The following is a 24,047-nucleotide window of genomic DNA, read 5'->3' as shown; positions in this document are numbered from 1 at the left end:
AAAGGCTGAATTATTTCCAGTAAGCACAATATCGTCAACATATACTAGGAAATAAATCACAATGTCATTCAACTGATAGACAAATAACGAAGCATCAAAAATAGATTTCTTGAAACCAAAGGTAATCAAAAATTGTGACAACTCTAAATACCAAGCACGAGGCGCCTGCTTGAGACCATACAAAGCCTTGCGCAACCTGCAAATATGGCCAGGATAATGAGAATCACGGAAACCCGGTGGTTGCTCCATATAAACCTCTTCATGTAGTGTCCCATTTAAAAACACATTATTTATATCCACCTGTCGAATAACCCACCTAGAGGACAAAGCAAGAGAGAGAACAAGACGAATTGTCACCGGCTTAGTTACTGGGCTAAATGTTTCAAAATAGTCACGACCAGGTGCCTGTAAAAAACCACGAGCCACAAGACGGGCTTTAAAACGGTTAACACTGCCATCCGATTTACGTTTAACCCGAAACACCCATTTACAGGAAATAGGATTGTGATTAGACCGGGGTACCAACTCCCAAGTTCCATTACACATGAGTGCCTCATACTCATCAAACATAGCACGACGCCATGAAGAATCTTTTAGAGCCTGAGCAATAGATGACGGTTCAATCACAGAAGAGATAGGATGCAAAGTTGTAGAATAATAAAAGCATCGCCGTAGTATTTAGGATTAGGCCGACACTGCTGAACAGGACGAGAAAGACGAGTGGATAAAGAATTTTCTGGAACTGACCTGTGTGGAGACGAGGAAGAAGACAAACCTGGTTGAGCAGTGACCGACACCGACGAAGATGAATTTGTAGACGCAGAAGGCAAATTAGTAACATGTTGAGGCACTAGTGAATGAGAAATTTGTGGACCCTCAATTTGAGAATTTGAGTTCTCTGTATGAGCAACATGTGAATGGGAATTTGATGGAAAATCACATAGAATATTAGGATTAGAATTTGGTGACAATCCAACATGCATAGCAACATCATGCGGAGACAACGGTGCTACTGGTACTGACAGAGCAGGAGACGCCGCACCATTTGTATCACTAACAGAGACACCTGGAAGCGGTGGACAGCGATATGGGAAGAGAGACTGGGCAAAAGCAGGTACATCTGTAACAGAAAGAGAAGCCAACTTGGAAACATCTACGTTGGAGTTTTGAAAGGGATAAACATCATTAACAAAATGAACATGACGAGAGACAAACACCCTAGTTGTACCTAGTTGAAGACATTTAAAAGCTGACTGGGAAGTGGAGTAATCGAGAAACACACACGGAGCAGATTTTGGTTGAAGTTTTGTGTTACGATGCGGTTTGAGCCAAGAAAACACAAACAACCAAAAGACTGCAATTTTGCATAATTAGGTAATTTATGAAACAATAATTGAAACGGTGACTTATTGCCTAATAGAGGTGTGGGTAAATGATTGATCAAATATACTGCAGTTTGAACAACATAAGACCAAAAAGACAATGGAAGTGAAGCATGATGAAGTAAAGCCAACTCGGTTTCAAGTATGTGACGATGACGTCGCTCAGATGTACCATTATGTTCAGGGGTGTGAGGAGGTGTAGTAAAATGTGATATTCCATGAGAATTAAACAACATTATAAGTTTCTGAAGTTCCCCACCATTATCAGAAAAAATTGAGATAATAGGAGAATTAAAAAAATTTCTCAACTAAGCGTTTATATTGTGGAAAAAGGATTTAATTTGGTTAGGATTCCCTTTAATTATATTAATGTGGTCCACCATGGATTGTGGACTCTTGCCTAAACTAGAGTCTTAAGCCTATTAGGAATAAAGAGAGTAAACATTTTACTAGTCAGATTCTAATTAAGAATCCTAGACCTATATATCTATTAGGAATAAAGGAAGTAGGCCTTTATTATTCAGATTAACAATAAGCGTTTATATTGTGGAAAAACAATAAAAACATCTGATTTTCTTTTCAAAGGATAAAGCCACATATACTTTGTGAAGTGATCAACGAATACAACATAATAGGAAAATCCATCAATTGATTTTTGTGTTGTACCCCAGACACCCTGCATATATCAGCTCTAAAGGTTTGGAACTAATTAAAGAATTATCAGAAAATGGAAGTTTGTGACTTTTATTAACATGACATGAGATGCAATGAAATTTGGAAATATCAGATAAACCAGGAATGGAACTCCGAAGAAGCGAGAGAACACGACGAGATAGATGGCCGACACAGTGATGCTAGTCAGACACTGGAAGTGAGGCAACATTTATCTGAGGAGGAGACCACGAAGGAACACAATAAACGTCATACACGTTCTGGCCCTGAATGAGACGTACTCCCATGTGAAGATCCTTCACAACAAAATGAAACGGGAAAAAACTCAACCGAAACTCGATTAGTTTTACATAGTTTTGACACAGAAATTAAATTTTTGCGTAATTGTGGAACACATAAGACATTCTTCAACGAAAGATTACGAATATAATTATGAAGAATAGTGTGACCCATATGAGTAATTGGAAGTCTATTACCATTGCCCAGGTGTATTTCGTCAGGTCCTCCATAATCAACAAACGAATGCAAGTTAGAAGGAGTAGTCGTGGCATGATGTGAATATCCATTATCAAACAACCACGTTTGATGAGGTGGAGTAGACACTGTAGTGGTATTGACCGCCGGAGCATCAGGTTGTGAAAAAGATGACTCACTAAGCTGCAAATTATTTTCCTTTAAAAACTTTGCCAATTTCCTGCAAAAACGAACCTCATGTCTTGGGTACTCACAGAATCAACAAAAACGACCATTCATGTTACCTCCTTGATTCTGGCTGTTGTAATTATTATTCGAATTACCAGACCGTCTAAAATTGGAACTACCACCATGATTAGAATAAGTTCGGTTAGAATTATTATTATGACGGGTGTAGTTTTGTTGCCTTTGTTTTTGGGTTACATTTGCTGTAGCAACCAAATTTTGTGCTTCTTCAACATTTACTTTTAGCACACGTTCATAATCAGTAAGAATGTCTGTTAGTTCGGAGAAGGCAATCAGTGTCTCACGAACACGAAGGGCCGCAACAATGGAGCTAAACTCATCACCCAATTGGGTAATAACATGAACCACCAAATCTTCTTCAGAAACAGGACTCTGAACCAAAGCTAACTCATCGGCAATGGCTCGCATTTCATGAAGAAACTCAGATATTGTTTTACCACCTTTTGGATTCTTGGCTAATTTGGCTTTGAGGGATACAATCCGACCCCGAGAAGCATTCGCATAACTCGCTTTAAGACGACACCATGCATCATGCGCTGATCCAGCTGAGGAGATGACCGGTTGGATCGCGTCAGAGCAACTCCCAAGGAAAGCACTGACAAGAGTTTGGTCTTGACGATACCAAACTAAATAAAGAGGGTTAACAACTTTCAACTCAGTATCACTGAATTGAGCTGGTGTCACGGTCGTCCCATCAATTTACCCATCTAGATTCATCCCAATAAGAGTAGACTGAACTTGGCGACTCCATACGGGGAAATTCGATGGGGTAAGTTTAATGGGGAAGTGGGTAGAGGCACTGAGGTGAACAACAGAGGTTTCTGAAGTCACCGCCATTGAAAAAAAAATAGAATAAAACTCATTAGAGTGAAGATGGCTATGATACCATATAGAAACAAAGCTTGGAGAAAGAATGTATGTATATTATATGTTACAACAAAAGAACAGACAAGTATATATAGCTTAAAGGGAGAGAAATAAGCAAGGAGTTATACCAGAGAAGTGCTATTCTAAAGGAAAGAAATAACAAGAATAAATACAAGACTAATTATCTTTAACAATATGCATCACCATTGTTAGGAAATGCACAACAAAAACATGGACCAATAGATACGCATCACCAAAGACGCACCATTAGGTATGAATAAAAGCACCACACAGTGTTCGGAAATGCATCATTAGGGGTGGGGAGTTATATGGTGCATTTTTTTTGGGTGTGTTGTGTATTTTTGCACTTCAATATTGTGCATTTCCCTAACACTATTAGTGTATTTTTCAAGCGGCCGCACGGGAAGGCGTGACCGAATTTGAATAGACTTCGATGTATATATATATATATATATATATATATATATATATATATATATATGTATATATATATATATATATATATATATATATATATATATATATATCTACTATATATATATATATATATATATATATATGTATATATATGTATATATATATATATATATATATATGTATATATATATATATATATGTATATACATATATATATGTATACATATATATACATATATACATATATATATATATATATACATATATATATATATATATATATATATATATATATATATATATATATATATATATATATATATATGAAATTCACAAACTCCCCCTTTGGCAAATGTTGATCAAAAAACTAATGCTTATCACTCCCCTTGTGTCGTATGTACTCCCCCTTTTGAGTAACAAATGCCAAAGAACCATTCTTGAAAGATATCACAACTAACTAGCAAGCCAAAATCTCTGAACGATCAGGTACAATAAAGGCACCGAATGAAACTAGAGAGATTTATATAAGCAAGTTACCAAACACAGTCTATAATGAATTTGTAGCCAACGAGGATAATAGAGGTTTATGAGGTCGTGACAAGTGTACTTTCAATGTAGAGTAACGCTAGGAACATACTGACAATGTAGGACAAGGCAATGACAAACTTGATTCTGTATGTGCGGGAATTGCATGTAGCATATTACTAATATTGCATGTACAACATAACAGTTGTTTTGCCATACCAAAAACACTATGTGCCAGAAGAGTTTTGTTTGGGATTATATATGACTCTTTGTTTTTTTTTTTTTTTGAGAACGTTGTTTTGTACGATCCACGAGGTGTCCGGGTCTTTCTCTGTCCGTTTAATAGTCCAGGTCCACCCGACTAATCCCCATATATATCAGGTGAGAGCAATGTGACAAGAATTTATAGGAGTATATACGAAAAAGTGATAGTGTTTAAGCCTAGTATCGGATCCACAGACGAAACTGAGATATCCCACTTTTTTCTTTTCTTCCTATTTTTTTGTTTTTTTGTTGTTGTGTTTTGGCACGATTCGTTCCGCTTGGGTATTCCGAAAGTGAAAATATTCATTTCAAGAGTTGGAGCAGGAAGGTGTTGACAGCTTGGCATACAAATTCATTAAACGGAGCTAATGCAAGGAGTCCTAGCAAAATCAACATCTACTTCTAGTGACATGGGAATAGTTTATTGAACCCAGAAGAGATTATTGACATACTAACTAGATATGAACTTTCAAAGGAATAGTTACCATTTGGAGAGTAGGAATCAAGCATCTTGAGATGTAGTGGTATCACCCGGTACTAGTGGTGTATCTCCCAGTTTGGATGCAGATGAATCAACGTTATGTTGTGAGGGCCCTGCAGGTGCAGTAGCATCCCATAGTAATGAGGACGAGAAGTCATTGGTAATTTGTTCCCTTGCTTTGAGCATTTCTTGTTGTTCAGCAATCCATTTCAATTCTTCGTGAAGGAAAGTAATAATTCAGTGGCTATTGGGAAATGATACAGTAAACTTCATGACACCAATGTTATCAGCATATTCGCACACTAGTAAGAGCGAGTCCACCTGAATTGGCACTTCCTCTGCCTCAAAAAGTTCATCTTTTTCGCTTTGGAACCCCTGCATAACGAGCAAACTAAAAATCATATTAGGTAGAATGAGCTCCTTTCTCCTTCGTTTTCCATCGCGGGCTTCCAACACTTGATCAAACAACAGCTGCCCTAAGTTAATCTACACGCCATTAGCAATTTTGTGAAAAAATACAGTTAATGACGCCTTGACATAGCATTTGTGTTTTGTTGGCATCGAATTATGCAAGGCAATTTTATGTAGCAATGCATATGATGGAGTGAGAATGGCTGATTGCACAATGTCTTTTGTTGTCCATAGATGCTTGACCCTACCAGTCAGTTCATATGCCACGATGTTTAAATCCTCTCTGTAGGCATTATTTATATTTGGTGAACCAAATAAACAAGTAATCACGATTGGATTAAAATCATAAAATCTCCCTCGTAAAAAAACTTTCCCTTGTTTAACCAAATCGGGCACTAGATTTGTGTAAAACTCATATACTACGTTTTTTACAAATGGATCAATTCGAGCAACAGACTGCAGCAGTCCAACAGATTCAAGCAAACCTGGGACTCCAATTTTTGGGGTAAACTCATCAATGAGAAGTTTTCGTTGACAGATGAAATTTTTCTTTTTCATGGTAGCAAACAAAAGTTCCAAATCATCAGTGTAAAAGAGTCTAGACTTATCTAAAACAGAGAAGTCGTTGGTCGGGGTTCGGTTCATTGATTCGTCCGGGATGGATGTATACACGGCTTCTTGACGCTTTGTGGCAGACCGAGTCATACGGTGAGGATAGATACGGAGTTGTTGTCCATCAGCTTTATCACTACAGGGATTTTCCTTGTGAGCAGATGACTGCATGGTGCCCTCTTTTTCAGCAGTATTGTTGAAGTTGAGACGCCGTTTGACAGTACATTTGTTCAAACTGATTGGAATATCATCTTCTTCATTACCAGTGATTTTGTCTTTGGCAATGGTGGTGGTTTCCTTCTCGGAGCTCTTGTTTGTTTTATCTCTGTTTGCGGATCCCAGGTTGATTCGTAGAGTTGGAGCCATGTATAATGATATGAGGTCGTAGAAAGTACTGGCAAAATAAAAGAGCTTGTACACATGCATGAGATTAAGGCAAATTTAAATAGATCAGAGTAGTCAAGGAGAACTGACGTCCTAGAATGCAGCAAAAAAATAGTTTGATTTTTTTTTTTAAATAATCAATTTAAATTCCAAAAAAAAACAATATTGTTTGTAGAAACCGTATTTTATTAATTTATATTTTTAGAAATAATATGAAAGGAGAATTAAGAGGAGAGAAAACAATTGAAAGAAAAATGAAAAAAAAATAATTACAAAACTAGTGAAACAGCAAAAATTTTTAATTTTTTTAATTATTTTTTTTTTAAAATTTATGTTGTAAAGGAAATTAAGATAATGTACACAATCCTAGTTTGTGTCTGAGAGTTTCAAACCCGTTACGTCCAATGCTTTCGTGAAAATATCAGCAAGTTGATTTTCTGTATGAACATATTCCAGGCAAATAATTTTGTCTTCTACAAGCTCCCGAATGAAGTGATGCCAAATGTCTATGTGCTTTGTTCCGGAGTCTAATACTAGATTTTTCGTGATGCTGATAGCACTCAAATTATCACAGTATAGTGTGATTACCTCTTATGAAAGACCATAATCTGGCAACATTAGTTTCATCCAGAGTAATTGGGCACAGCAACTCCCTGCAGCTATATATTCTGCTTCGGAAGTTGACAAGGATATGGAGTTTTGTTTTTTGCTTAACCAAGAGATTAAATTAGAACCTAAGTAAAAACAACATCCTGATGTACTCTTCCGGTCATCAATATTTCCTGCCCAATCTGCATCTGTAAAACCAGCAAGTTGAGTGTTTGATCTATTTGAGTACCAAATACCGAAACTTACAGTGCCTTTTACGTATTTTATGATACGTTTTATAGAAGTTAAGTGTGATTCCTTGGGATCTGACTTATATCGAGCACAGGCTCCAACACTGAAACTGATGTCAGGGCGACTAGCAGTTAGATATAACAAACTACCTATCATGCTCCGATATAGACTTGTGTCGACAGTTTTGCCTGTCTCATCTCGTTGCAGTTTCGTGTGTGTGGGAAATGGAGTTCGTATATTTTTAGAAGTGTCGAGTCCAAATCGTTTTACCAGATTGTTGGCATATTTGCTTTGTGAGATAAACATACCTTCAGAAGTTTGTTTGATCTGTAGACCTAGAAATTAGGTTAGTTCACCTACCATACTCATTTCAAATTCATCTTCCATGAGATTCACAAAACTATCAGTATGGCTTACAGACGTTGATCCAAACACAATATCATCAACATAAACTTGAGCAATTATTAGATCAGATTTATGCCTTTTGATGAATAGTGTCTTATCAACACTTCTCCTTGTATATCCTTTCTTGATTAGGTACTTAGTAAGCCTTTCATACCATGCCCTGGGAGCTTGCTTTAGTCCATAGAGAGCTTTCTTTAACTTGTACACATGGTCTGGATGCTTTGAGCTTTCAAATCCTTTTGGTTGTGCAACATAAACTTCTTCTTTGAGATATCCATTTAGAAATGCTGTCTTGACATCCATTTGTTGTAGCTTGAACCCTAGTGAGCATGCGATGGAAATGAGAAGTCTGATGGATTCCAGTCTTGCTACGGGCGCAAATGTTTCTTCGAAATCAATGCCTTCCATCTGTGTATACCCTTGTGCGACCAGACGAGCTTTGTTTCTGACAACTATTCCATTTTCGTCCGATTTATTCCTGAAACTCCATTTAGTACCAATGACATTTACATTTTCAGGTTTCGGTACCAAGTCCTATACCTCATTCCTTTCGAATTGGAGTAGTTCTTCTTGCATGGCATGTATCCAACACATCTTTAAGGGCTTCACATACATTTTTTGGTTCTACCATTGAGATGTAGCACGAGTAACCTAGCATCTCACGATAGTTTTTCTTCTCTTTGCCCCTTGTTCTAACTCCTGAGTTGATTTCTCCAATCACATTGTCAATTGGATGATTTTTCTAAATCCTTGTGGATGGTATTATGTCTAAGCTATCTTTGGGTTCCATATTTTCGATTGACGGTGCATTTTCTTCTGCCTTTTCTGATGTTTCTCCTAACCATGTTGTTCTCTTCTATGTTTCATCGTCATCATCACATTTTTGGATCACATGATCATCTACTACTACGTTTATTGATTCCATGATGGACTTGGTTCTCTTGTTAAATACTCTATAGGTTTTGCTATGTGTTGAGTATCCCATGAAAATTCCTTCGCCGCTTTTAGCATCAAACTTGCCTCTTTGTTCCCTGTCATTCAAAATGTAACATGTACTACTGAATACATGAAAATACTTAAGATTCGGAGTTCTCCCTTTCCACAGTTCATAAGGGGTATGTTTTGTACCTGGTCTTAAAATTACCCTGTTTATGATGTGGCAAGCTGTATTCATAGCTTCAGCCCAGAACCTCTGATTGATGGCTTTGGTGAGTAACATTACTCTTGCCATCTCTTGTAGAGTTATGTTTTTCCTTTCCACTACCCCATTCTGTTGTGGTGTTTTAGGAGCAGAAAATTCATGTTGTATGCCAGTTTTGTCACAGAAGTTGCTAAAAGCATTGTTTTCAAATTCCCTACCATGATCACTTTTTATCCTTTTGATTTTCACGATTTGAGTCTCTTTTTCTATTTGTAATCTTAAACATATTTTTTCAAAGGCAGAAAAAGTATCAGATTTTTCTTTTAAGAAATCAATCCATGTAAAGCGTGAAAAATCATCTACACATACCAACACATATTTTTTTCCTCCTAGACTCTCTACCTGAGTTGGACCAATTAGGTCCATGTGAAGTAATTCAAGTGCTCTAGTAGTATAAACGTGTACTAACCTTTTATGATGCACTCTGGTTTGCTTGCCTTCTTGACATGGTCTACATACTTGAGGTTTCTCCTTGATTGAAAAGTTTGGAAGTCCTCTAACTGCTCCAAACTTGACCAACTTTTCCATGTCATGATAATTTAAGTGTCCTAGTTTATAATGCCAGTTTGTGCATTCATTTGTTGTGACACTATTGCACATGAGCATCGATTTGATTATATAGCAATTATCAGCTGTTCTAATCCCTTCCATGACATGTTTCTTGAGTATCAAACACTTTGCATTTTATCTTGGTAAAACTAACAAGCAAGTTTTGGTCACATAACTGGCTTATGCTAATCAGATTGGCTTTTAGACCATCTACCAAAAACACATTCTCAAGTTTAGGCATACCTTCTGTGTCGAGTGTTCCTCGTCCAATGATTTCTCTTTTTTCTCCATCACCGAAGGTGACTTGATCAGCATGCTCATATGTTATGTCTGTCAGAAATCCTTTGTGTCCGGTCATGTGTCTAGAGCACCCGCTGTCGAAGTACCATGTTAATGACATGCTGGCTGACATAGATATTTTTGTCGCTATACATGTGACCTTGGGTCTCCATACTTTCTTGAATTTTAGCTCTAGTCTTTTACACCATCTCCAACTATGACCTTGCTTGTTACACCTAAAAAAGCTTTGATTGAAAAAATGACAAGTGTATTTCCTTACCTTTGTTGTGGTTTCTCTCAACCAAGTAGTCTTTGATTGATTGATTGTTCCTTCAACATATCCCAACCCTGTTTTGGTCGAGGATTGTCCATTTGTTCGTAGTATCTCATCTAACTTGTCTGTTCCCGTGTTCAGCATCCGGACTTGTTTCTTCAAGTGCTCAAGTTCCTTCTGTAAAGACCTTTCACTGGAATCTTTTACGCTTATCTTGTTTTCAAGTGTCTTTACCGAAAATTTCAGTGTCAAGTTTTCTTCTTCAAGATTTTTAACATTTTTGAGCAAAGAGCGATTTAGTTTACTTACCTTGCACCAACTTATGCACAGCTCTTCGTATGCTTTTGCTAGATCATCTTCATCTTCTAATTGAGAGTCATCCTCATGATCTGACGCTTCTTTGGGCTCTCCTTCCGCACACTTGAAGAATTTTTCAAAGTTAGCTCGTTCTTCTATATCATCTGGGTGACAAATATTACCGTGAAATTCCACAAAGTTGCCAGTTTGCTGCTCCTCTTGTTCATCTTTGTCAGAGTCATCTGTATCACTCAAAGTGAGAGTAAATGACTTCTTTCCTTTGTTGTTAGCACAGTCTGCTTGCATGTGCCCGTATCCTCCACACTCATAACATTGAATCCCCTTTTGTTTGTAATCGGTGCCCGCATTTTTTGCTTTTTGATTGCTCCCAGATCCTTCACTTCTTGTGTTTGATCCTCTGGTCTTCCCGCGACCTCTAGTCTTCTTTAGAAATTACAGTACCATGTTCTCATCAGATTCAAAATCTGAGCATGTATTCTGTGTAGTGACACCAAATACCACTCCCTTGTTTTTCTTTGAGTGCTTGTCTTCCTTGTTAGTCATATATTATTTATTAGTCTTGTTATATATGTTTAGTCAATATTGTAACAGGAGAATAAGTCCTTAGTCATCCGTCTTAGATAGGAGTCTCTTACGTTAGTTGTTATTTCCCTTTATATTGTTTTCCTGTTCTTGTGCTGAATAATATAATCAAACATTTATCTAATCTGGTATCAGATAGATCGGGTTCTCTCTCTCTCACCTCCTTTGTCGATCTTTATCGCCGGCAATCACTCAATCCCCCACCATGTCCACGAACTCCTCTGAAAGAACAGTCACTGCCGGCGCATCAAACCCACCGGCGACTGCCTCTAATCCCCTCGCCGGTGCGAACCACCATGTTTCTATCAAACTCACCCATCGCAATTTTCTCTTCTGGAGAACTCAAATAATCCCTTTTCTTCGCGGTCAAGAGCTGTTGGGGTTCGTTGATGGCGATACGCCGTATCCGCCGCCCACAGTCGAATCACCACCCGCTTCCGGCGGTTCAAATTCCGCAGCTACCACCACTGGTCCGATTCCCAATCCCGCGTACAAAGCGTGGATTAAGCAAGATCAACTGATCTTATCTCTGATCATTTCATCCCTCTCGGATGAAGTGATGCACCTCGCCGTCGGCAAGGCCACATCAAGAGAGGTCTGGGAGTCAATCATGGCGGCGTTAGGCAGCACCACCCGAGCCAGGTGTCTCAGCCTCCTCGGGCAGGTCCCACGGGCCTGGTTCAAAAGGCTACACGATTTCTTGATATCTGCAGGTTTTGTGCCATCTAAAACCGACGTTTCTCTTTTTCATTACTCTACCGGATCATCCAGAGTATATCTACTTGTGTATGTTGACGATATAATCATGATGGGGAATGACCCACCTCTTATTACTACTTTGTTGCACCGGTTATCTACTGCATTCAAAATTCGGGATCTAGGCACCCCAGGGTTCTTTCTTGGGATTGAAATGTTTCAAGTTGAAGGGGGAATCATGCTATCCCAGCGGCGCTACATGAAGGATATTCTAAACCGGGCTGGTATGTCGGACTGCAAAACTTTAGCAACCCCGGCTGCTGTTACACAGTCTGTTACACCGTCGGACCAGCTTCATGATAATCCGACGCAGTATAGGCGCATTGTAGGTGCCCTGCAATATCTCACCATTACTAGACCCGACCTCTCTTTTGCTGTCAATCGACTCTGTCAGTTCATGCACTCACCGTCCGTTGATCATTGGGGTCTCTTGAAACGTGTTGTTCGGTATGTCAAGGGTACTCTTGAGTATGGTTTACGTATTACAGTCTCTGCTTCCTCGGCTATTCATGCCTTCTCTGACTCCGATTGGGCCGGCTGTCCGTTAGATAGGAAGAGCACGAGTGGCTATGCTGTATTCTTGGGGACTAATCTCGTCTCCTGGTTGTCTCGGAAACAGCGCACTGTAGCACGCTCCTCTACTGAGGCTGAATACAAGGCTCTAGCAGATGTATCCGCTGAGGTCACTTGGGTTGTTTCGTTGCTTCGCGAGTTGGGTCTACATACTGGCGAGCCGACAACTCTGTGGTGTGATAATCTTGGGGCCACCTATCTCTGTGCTAATCCCATGTTCCACGCCAGAACCAAACACGTGGAAATTGATTTCCATTTTGTACGAGACAAAGTTGCCTCAGGGGACTTAGTAGTTAATTTCGTCTCAAAAAAGGACCAGATTGCAGATATCTTCACCAAACCCTTGGCTGGTCCACGTTTTGCTACTCTACATGACAAGCTCAATGTGGTGACTCACCGACCTTGTGCTTGAGGGGGAGTGTTAGTCATATATTATTTATTAGTCTTGTTATATATGTTTAGTCAATATTGTAACAGGAGAATAAGTCCTTAGTCATCCCTCTTAGATAGGAGTCTCTTACGTTAGTTGTTATTTCCCTTTATATTGTTTTCCTGTTCTTGTGCTGAATAATATAATCAAACATTTATCTAATCTTCCTCATCTAACTCCATCTCGAAGGTTTGTAGGTTGCCTATCAGCGCATCTAGTGGGAGAGTTTTCAGGTCTATGGATTGTTTAATAGCAATTGTTTGCATTTTAAACTTTGGAGGTAGAGATAGCAACACCTTACGAACCATTCTTTCTTCATCGAATGGTTCCCCTAGGTTGAACGCATTGTTTGCAAGGCTTTTGACACGAGCATTGAACTCTGAGACAGTCTCTGTCTCCTCCATCCATAGACTCTCATATTGGGACATGAGCATCTGTATTTTGGATACTTTCACAGATCCAGTGCCTTCAAAATGAGTTTCTAGTGCATCCCAAGCATCCTTTGCCTGGTTTGTAGCAGATATAAGCATGAATTGTTCTGAACTCATGGCGCTATGAATTGCGTTCATAGCTCTATTGTTAGTTGATGACAATCTTTTCTTTTCTGTTGTCCAACTAACCACTGGTTTTTTTCTTATCTCATTTTGTACCGTGATTGTCGGTGGGGTCCAGCCAGTTTCTACAGCATCCCAACCTTCCTCATCTAGTGACTTTATGAAAGCCCTCATTCTTGCTTTCCAAAAGGCATAATTGCTTACACCTTTCAGTAATGGAGGCCTTGAAATTGATGCCCCTTCTTCCATCCTGCAAACAAATAACTCGAGTATCCCTAAGATCTGGCTAGTAATTTGAGCGACACTGCTCTGATACCAATTGTTAGTTTATAATGAAAGGATGTACGTTCACTAATAATTTTTAGAGGAAGCATTGAAAGCAATTTAGGAAGTTATTTCAAAATAGGAAACAAGTAAATATGAGCACAGGTATTTGATAACGCAGTTGAAGACTGCCTTCTATTCTACGGGGCCACGCCCGAAATATTTTTCAGCTAAGTACAACTCCAAGTTTTTACACTTTACAAGATTCAATGAATTACACAAACTAAGACTAACACCTATTTGAGACACTAATCTTATAAGTAACTTTCTGAAAAATAAAGAAATACAATTTGAGCTAATTCTACAAATTACACAAATTGTAACCAACCTTATTTCCGAATTTCAATCTGTTAGGAATATATTGTATAAGTTTTGATGAGCCAAATGTATTTTGTAGACCCCAATTTTATTTTATTTGAGTCAGTTCTGGTTCACAAAGTATAGTGCATCACTGCCATGAAGCCTACATGAAGTCTACGTAAAAGCAGTTTGAAGGAAGAATAAATGAAAGCGGGATCATAGCTTAACACATTTATGAAGCATCAAGTCACCAAAGGTTGAGATGGACAAGATGGTAGAAGACTTGTTAAAGCATGCCAAATGCGAAATGATTTACAATTTGATTCCCATTGAGAGCAATTTTGGTGAAAAGATGAAATGTTATCGTGAAGAAGCAATATCATGATAGTAATATCAGGAAATACTATCATATGATAGAACAATTTTTATCGTGATAGTTGAGAATTATCGGATGATGACGTCACGATTATCGGGTAATGACATCACAATGTGATAAAGCTAGTGCAGAACACGTGGAAGAGATAAGTCAAAAGCATTTAAGTCTTGGATTTTATTAATTGGATACCCAGCCGAGATGGAAGAAGCCTTACTAAGCAAAGCAAATGGTCTACAATTCAATTCCCACCTAAAGCAATTTTATGAATTCATGATATTGGTTCACAATATACAATGGAACATGATATACATGGTCCATGATACAAGGTGGAACATGATAGCTAATTCATGATATGAAATGGAACATGATATATATGGTCCATGATACAAGGTGGAACATGATAGCTAGTTCATGATATGAAATGGAACATGATATATATGGTCCATGATACAAGGTGGAACATGATATATAGTCCATGATACAAGGTGGAACATGATATACTATTGGGATATGACTTCATCAAAAGGAGCTATGACATCATGATAGAATTAGACAGAAACATTATGTTGAAGCTCTGTTTCTGCAGAAGAAGTCGAAGGAGAAGAAGAAGCTGATATACGAAGGAGATCTTTTTAATACTCAAGCAAGAATCAGCAGATAAATTATTTGATCAACTTGGCACATCAGATCAATAATTCAACAAAAGTCATGCCAGAGAAATTCAAATTTGGAGGCTACCCATTCCAAAGAAAAGCTTTGTCAGATTAAAGGAGAGCAACGGCAAGATTTATTCAAATCTTCTGACAGACGGCGAAATGATTTTTGCAGACCAAGTTGGCAAAATTATTTGATCAACTACAATTCAAATTGGACGATCAAGATCGAAAGTTGATCAACGGGCAAATAGCTTTCATCTGCTATAAAATGCCCAAGCAGACTTGAAGACAACAACAACTAGATTACGACTGAAAAACAAAGAGAAAAGCAAGCAATATTCAAATCAGCCAAGAAGCAATATATTGAGCTATACACGATTAAATTCAAGTCTGAGTGAGAAAAATTTTTTATCTCTATTGTAAATCTTCTACTGAGTGTAGAAAAGGGGTAGAGTAACTAGGGAGAGTGAAAAACCCAGTTGGAGTGTAGCTTTGTGCGTAGCACTCGGTTGTAACGGGCAGAGTAACAAGGGGAGCTTGTGAAAACCCGGTGAGAGCGTAGCTTTGTGCGTAGTTCTCGTGGTGTAGGAGTACAGCTTGGTGCGAAGTACTCGGGAAGGCGGAGTAACAAGAGGAGCTTGCGAAAAACCTTGGTGGAGTGTAGCTTTGTGCGAAGCACTCGGAGAAGTGTCGTTGGGCACTTATTCACTATTGTATCTGGGTGATCGAAGAATAGTGAATTTCCTCCTTGAAGGAAAAAGGAGAAGAGTGGACTAGGAGGATTACACCACCTCTGAACCACTATAAATCTCTCTCTCTCTCTATTTACTTACTGCTCATATATATTTCGTGCATGCTTATATTATCTGTGAATTAACCTGTTACGGTTTATTGCCCTGGGTTTGATAGTTCCCTCGTTTGCATGCAAGTGAAACTTTATATACATCATCCTACATCTATATTAAGTGTTTCTAACGTGATGCATGTATAAAATCTCTCTTGAGCACGACACAATTTAAAGCATAACACTTTGCCGTTACATTTCCGCTGTGCACACTCTAAGTTGTTATACTTGTTTATGCTTGTTACTTAGAGTTGAAGTTACCAAAGTGTTGTTTGCTAAAGAAGTTTGAAAAGTTAGAGAAGTCTATTCACCCCCCCCCCCCCCCCTCTAGACTTCTCGCCACCCTTTCGGGACCAACACAATCATTGAAGTCGTGTCACTTCGAATTTGCTTCCGTTAAGTTTCTTGAAGTTTTTCTTCTAGAGAGAATATTTCTCAATTGTGTCTGAAAACTTCATTTTTACAACTATTACAAGGAGCCTATATATAGGGTAATAAGCCCTTGTATTTAGCAATTAAATTGCTTTAATGTCGCCACTTTCTCCATGATCAACCTTTGAGATGTGAAGGCATTTCTCCACCACTCAATTTTAGCTAAAAATGTGACTGCATACTTTGACTTAGAATTTTTCCATTTTGCATTTCCTTCTTTAACATATCATTCACATACTGCATTGCATTTCCTTCTTTAATATATATCATTCACGTACTGCATTGCATTTCCTTCTTTAATATATCATTCACGTACTGCATTTCTCACAACCCATATGAAACACATTCACACAACATTAAGTTTTTCAACATTAAGTCAACATAATTATGAAATTCACAAGATCGTAGAAAGTTCGATCCCTAAATCGCAAACTAATCCGACCTCCGGTCGTACCCAGCAACCCGGTCGGTAGACCGATAAAGTAGACCTCTAGGTCGCGGCTAACCCGATCTCCCGATCTTAGCTAGCTTCCCGATCGCCAGATCGGTAGATTCGACCTCTCGAATTGTGTTGCAAAACCGACCCTTAGGTCAGGCAACCCCCTTCTTTAGTCCACCAAACTGCGCTTAGGGTTGTGCTCTTTTTTCCTAAGCTAAAATTTTTTCCCACTAGATTTTTATTAGCGTAAGGTTTTTAATGAGGCAACCAGCGTAAGTCACGGACCGCATATAGTTAAAGTTTCCAGCCCGAACCCTTCCTCATTGGTTCATCGTCAAGGCACCGACTGGGGGAGAGGGGGGCTTCTTGATAGGTTATATACCCCAGGTTCAGGCTCCCCGTACGCTCCGTGCTCCTGTTTGGGTCGAGGTCAAACGGTTCCGGTCGTGGTCATAGTCAGCGGGTCAAACCCGCCCAAACCTTTGACCTATGAAAGGGCCTTTAGCCTTTCAAGTTAGGGATCTCTTCCCTTCACTTCCACTATGCATTCTCTCTCTACATTAAATGCTCTCTGTGAGAATCTGAAGCTGTGTGTTTATTCAAAGTTTACACAGGGCTATAAATAGCATACAAAGCCACAGAACGAGGAGCAGTTACACCTACCTCCCCAAGACTAGGCAAGAAGCAAAAAACAAACAAATATAAATAAAAGGAATAAAAGCTAACATGACTAATTCTTAACACGCCCCCGCAAGATTGAGGCACCGTCAGTGAGCCCAAGCTTGGACCGAAACACCTCAAACAAGCGGTAACTCAGCAGTTTAGTTAAAAGATCCGCAACCTGCTCCACCGAACGAACATAAACAATACGCAAAGAACCAGAAGTAACCTGCTCACGGACGAAGAAATAGTAAAGGGTCAGGTGCTTCATACGGGAGTGAAAACCTGGATTTTTGCAGACATATGAAGCACTCAAGTTGTCAGTGATAAGTCGCGGTGTAGAACGCGGGCGCGAGACAATTCGACTCCGCGATGCGGCGGCACAACTACCGGACAAACGAGTCCAGGCATCATGGGCAGAAGTAGCGGAGGAAATAATCGGTTGCAGGACATCTGACAAACTACCGAGGATGGCACTAAGGATTATTTGATCCTGCCTAAACCACGTTGTGTAAGCAAGATTGAGTGCGGTGTGAGCCTCATCAGAATACTGATCCGGAGCTTTAGTAAATCCTGTGATATAGCCTAAAAGGTCCAGGCCGATGAGGGTGGATTCCACCTGTTTCTTCCAGATAAGAAAGTTTGAAGGTGTGAGTTTGATGGGTAGATGGGTTGGGGCATGAATATGGACAATTGGTGGGGGGTTGGTAGTTGCCATGATCGGAAAAGAAAAGGAGGGGGGAAAAAAATTACTCGTTAGACATTATGGCTCTGATACCATGTGAGAATCTGAAGTTGTGTGTTTATTCAAAGTTTACACAGGGTTATAAATAGCATACAAAGCCACAGAACGAGGAGCAGTTACACCTGCCTCCCCAAGACTAGGCAAGAAGCAAAAAACAAACAAATAAAAGGAATAAAAGCTAACATGACTAATTCTTAGCACTCTCCTTTCTCTCTACAAAGACACACAAGAACAACATTAATAAAGGAGGCTCATTTGCTACATCGATTCTTGCTCGTTGTTCATACATTTACATATATCCTAATACACGGGAATTAGTACCATCAATAAGGATAATAGCAAGGTTGGTAATTGAAGGATTCATAGGATTCATCATGGAAATCATAACATTGATAGTCCATTTTCAAAGATTAATTTAGCATCAAAGCACAAGACAACAGAAAAAAAAAAAAAAATTGCAACTAAAAGTAATTGCAAGTAAGCTCAATATGCAATTTCAATTTCAAAGATCAAAAAGAGAAGAAATAAGCACACAATGTGCAAATCTTAACTATAATAAAGCTATATGGTTTGGGAAGTAATTAATGTTATAATTATTATTTTGGTGAGTAATTATTGTTACAATTATTATCGCTATCCTTATTATTATTATAAAATAGCCACAACATCCCCTACTGGAAATTCTGAAATTTCCGACCACCTGAAAGTTATCTTAAATCAAGTCGAAAGCCTTGTTCCGACCACTTTTGGTATCCGGAAAAATCCTTATTGCTATTCCCGATCAATTTTTGCTTTCGACTTGATTTAAGATCACTTTCAGGTGGTCGGAAATTCAATAATTTCCAGTAGTGATCCTTTACTATTAAAATAAAAAATTAAAAAAAAAATTAAAAAAAAAAAAAAAAACACAACATTTGAAAAATAAAATAGCTATTTTTTTCTCCCTCATAACAAAAGATTACATTTATTTTAAATTTACTCATACAAAATTTGAAATTTGCTTTCTAAATGTAATTATCTTAGTTATTATTCGTATTGTGAAAATTATAATATAGATGAAATACAATTAAGAATAAATCAATGTAATTATGTAAATTCTCTCTATAAGTTTATTTGAATATGTACATAATTAGAGATTATATTAATCATACCAAATTTTAATTGTAATTTTGTATTCTATAAAAATAATAAGTACTTGACCTATTCTATGTATTGAGATCATATCCCTCCTGACTCGATTGCAGATTTGATTCGTTAATACAATCATTTATTGGTTGGCTTTCAAAAAAAAAAAAAAAAAAAAAAAACTTGACCAATGGAAGCTCAAAAATATTATTATATTAAACAATTTAAAATATTTTTATTTTTTCTATTTTTTATTTATATTTATAATAACATCATTTTATCCCGTGCATCGCGCGGGTGAATTACTAGTGAAATAAAAACAACTATGGAAACACAAGGCAAAACGATGTAATGATAAAATAAACAACAAGATGGATTCACAAGGTAAAACAAATGAGCACACTAGATAACAAGTAAACTAAAATGGGCAACCTAGAAATCTTATTGACACACTCCTAGATTGTCATAGTGAACACCATTAGCTATGTATAAATGCACCGCCTATATATATATATATATATATATATATATATATATATATATATATATATATATATATATATATATATATATACCAGTTCAAATGAGGACATAACTTTCTGTGCTGCCGGTGCGAATTACACCATTAGGTATGTATAAATACACCACACAGTATTCAAAAATACATCTGAATAAAATGCAGACTTGAACCTATAACCATCAATTTAGAATGGTAATCGAGATGTCATCACACCACATGATAGTTGACGTGTTTGTTTAATTACTTAACATGTGTTATTTTTAGTTCCATAGAGGATTAAAAAATGACACATATATTTTCAATAGTCTGAAAGTATAGAAAACTTAACAAACAAATTTCACCCTCATCCCAATTCCAAACGTACTCCATTATAATATATGTACCATAAAATTAGATAAGTTAGGAAACTGAAAACCAAACTGCCACAAATATTTAAACTTAATTTTGTCGGGCCTTCAAAGCCACCGCTTAGTAATGAGTAAAATTTCCATTTCATGCAGTAACTAATTAAAATCAATCCTTAATAATTGTTATTATATTATACTTATTTATTTCCCAAATTTTTTATTAATTCGTAAAAAAAAAAAAAACGTTATAGATAATGGTGTATTATGTCATCAAGTAAAAAATATAGCAATTTTCAAACTTTAATTTGAAAATAGATTTTAGTTGATTAAAAAAAAAAGTTAATTCCACCAGAGTTCCTTTTCCTTTAGTGGCAATTCCAAATTTAGTCTCAAACTATTATTTTTGTCATTTAATATCACAGATTATTATTTTCTGAACACTTTTAGTCTTTCTCATGACTTTTTTTATTTTTTTGTAAGGGCATTTTTGTCTTTTCATATTTTCTTTTGTTATTTTTTCGGTTTCAAGCGGTTTAATTGGTTTAGGACTTTACTAAAAATCGGTTAAAATATGGTTACTAAAAATCGGAGGTTACCTAAAGTTCTAAACTAATTAAACCGGCTGAAACCAGAAAAATAACAAAAGAAAAATATGAAAAGACAAAAATGCCCTTACTAAAGATAGAAAAAGTCATGAGAATGACTAAAAGTGTCCAAAAAATAATAGTCTAGGATGTTAAATATCAAAAATAATAGTCTGGAAATAAATTTAGAATTATCACCAAAGACAAGGGATATCTGGTGGAATTAACTCATTAAAAAAATAAAAATATTGACATTCATTAACACATCGTTTACATTTGTTATATTTATTAATAATTATTCATACATTCTTGCCCAAAAGGTTGAATCCTCAACCCCGACCCAACAGAGCATTTTGGAGGATGTAAATCACGGTGACACAATGGCTCAATAACACAGGGCCAAATGCCAGTGCATACAAGGGATCTGTCCACTTTGGACATAATCTCCACATTGTCGCACTGAGATTCGGACCTTGGTCAGTTCTCCCAAATATTGTATACTAAAACATTGAGCTAAGCCCGTGCGGACATTATTATTCATACATTGATTAAATTTTTTGGAGATATCATAGTAGCACCTCTTTGTTCTTGTGACAAAAGGAGAATCGCTCACTCCAAATGCTCACGGGATTATGGAGAGATAAATTATTGTGACTCATATTAACTAATCAACAGTATTACTGGGGTGAGACTTAATCCTCGCATTCATCGGTCTCTTGTGATAAATTTCACCTCTATGACTAGTTACCCATGCGGGCAGCACCTCTTTGTTTTTGATTGGTGGAATGCATAGGGTGCACAATTAATTGATCATTATATTAATGTACTCTTTTGTCTCGTTTTGTTTGTTTTATTTACTGTTTTAGTTATCATATCGACAAAAGTTTAACCTATCTAAGTTTTTTTTGACAAATAACCTATCTAAGCTTTAATACTCTTAATTTAACTTTGAAAAAAACTGTATTTTTAATCCTTATTTGTGCAATTTGAATCATTTTAATTCATATCTTATTGCAAAAATACTTCAAACTTTACCTCCCCCCCCCCCCCCCCCCCAAAAAAAAAAAAAGTAATTTTCAAAAACACACACACATCCATATATGACTTTACCAAAAATACATGCTAATTAAATGTGAAATAAGAGCTAAATCACATTCTGGTACTTGAGAGTTGAAATTCTCAATTTTCTTCATAAAGTTAGGGTGTATTCTACAACAACAAAAATATTTGCAATAAAACAACTAGAGTTGCTTAATTGAGAGCTTAAAATGCATTATATTTTCCCATTTAAATTTAAAATAAACAATTAAATATTATGACAATTTTTTACGAAAAAAATATTTGATAAATTGATACACCTTTGTGCATATAGCATCTATACACATCATCGAATGCCTCCCCATTGTAACTTGTAAGAAAAAAATGATTATATTTTGATCATATTACTCCGTAATTAAGTGGCAAAAAAATGGAAAAGAAAAAATGTGACAGAAGTGTTTTGTATTTCTTAAATCAAAAGAGGCATTTGGCAAATAGCTATTAGCGGATTGGGTTAACGAGTTTGACTAGAGGATAGCGTTAGCTGGTTGTAATAAGATATTTGATAAATTAATTGTTAGCTGATAACTGATTACCAGGAAAATGACATTTTAAGGGTATAATTTAATTTCTCATAAAGCTGATCAAAAAAGCTGCTTTGAGCAGCTTTTTAAATTTTTGTGTTTTGGAACAATAAACTGTTACAAAAAGCTGATTAATCAAACACTCATATTGGCTATTTAACCAAGTCAAACAGCTAATAGTGGCCAAACAAGCCAAAATTGAATGATAAGTTAACTATGTTATCAGGTTATATATTAATTATTTGAACAATCACAATATAAATTACTGAAAAAATATAAAATTTAAATTGTGTTAACTTTTGAAAAACTAAGTTGATAAAGAGATGTCAAATTCCTATTACCTCAAAATTCATTCTGTGAATCAAACGTGTTCTTAAAGGGAAAAGGTTACAGTATTAAACTCTAATGGTGTTGTATTGACTCTTTGATTTACAATAGATAGAGAAAGTAAATGTACATAACATTTTCCTTTTGGCTCTCGGAGGTTAATTTCAGTTCTTGTCTCATCAATTATATGTTTACTTTTCATTTTCTCAAATATGAATAAACTTTGAAATGCCAAAAGTTTTATAGCTAAGCGGTGTATATAAAAATGAAAAAAAAAAATCAATTATAATTTTCTACAAATATGCTTTAAAACAGTAATTTGTTTTTAGGAATAAAGGGATTTCTTAGTACATCGAGCTAAACAGTAAACAGTAATTGTAATCAATTATGGTAATCATGATATGATCATGAAATGTTATTGCGTAAGAATATATATATATATATATATATATATATATATATATAAATTTGCATTACCCAGAGAAAACTGTAGGAAGCACGAGGTGTCTGAATACAATTGTTATATCATACGGAGTAATTATTATTCATCTTGCATTGTGGAATATAGTTTAAAAATTATGTGATACATTTTGTACTTGTCGTTTATCATTTGAGTCTGTAGTTATTATTTCATATGTCTGTAATTAATATAATATATGCTTTTAATTTATTTACAGACATATAAATAGTGAATTGCAGGTATAGAATATGTTAGACACATAATCCGAAGGTTATTTTAAATCATGGTCCACAATGCAAGATAAATCCTAATCCATGGTATAATTTGTCTCATGGGTATATTTTAACTATAGGTAGTACCTTTAAACTCGTAACCTACTCAAACTAATTTTTATTCGCACCGGGTCAACCTAGTTAAGGAACAAAGTGTTTGTCATATTAATTTTTTCATATGAGAGGAAGTTTTGAATTCCCAACCTATCTTAAGGTATGAGAGTGAGTAAAAATATATATTATTAATAAATAAATTTGCTTTACCACTAGAGAAAATTGTAATTTTTCTTCTCCCTTCCCCAAGAGTTCCCTACATCCTGACAGGACAGAGCATTTAAGATTATTGCCAACTCTAAGGGCTCCCTGCATTCCAACTTGACAGAGTATTTGGGATGATGTAAATCACAGTGACTCACTAACTCGAAAGACATGACCAAATGTCGGTGCGCACAAGGGATCTGTCCACATTAAGTATAATCTATCCACTACGGTTTGAA

At 36.6% G+C, this 24,047-nt stretch overlaps 1 long non-coding RNA gene across 1 annotated transcript; it reads right to left on the bottom strand.

Moving 5' to 3' along the window:
* Positions 1-12,324: 12,324 nt before the first annotated feature.
* On the bottom strand, positions 12,325-23,416 carry LOC109171524. Its single transcript, XR_002052603.1, has 3 exons — positions 23,406-23,416; positions 20,354-20,357; positions 12,325-12,423 (listed from the first exon to the last, which is right to left on the bottom strand). It is a non-coding gene; the product is annotated as an uncharacterized LOC109171524 (long non-coding RNA).
* Positions 23,417-24,047: the final 631 nt, after the last annotated feature.

This window comes from Ipomoea nil, unplaced genomic scaffold (genome assembly GCF_001879475.1).
Source record: "Ipomoea nil cultivar Tokyo-kokei standard unplaced genomic scaffold, Asagao_1.1 scaffold0319, whole genome shotgun sequence".
Lineage (NCBI taxonomy): Eukaryota > Viridiplantae > Streptophyta > Magnoliopsida > Solanales > Convolvulaceae > Ipomoea > Ipomoea nil.
This window is presented reverse-complemented; position numbering and strand designations above follow the sequence as displayed.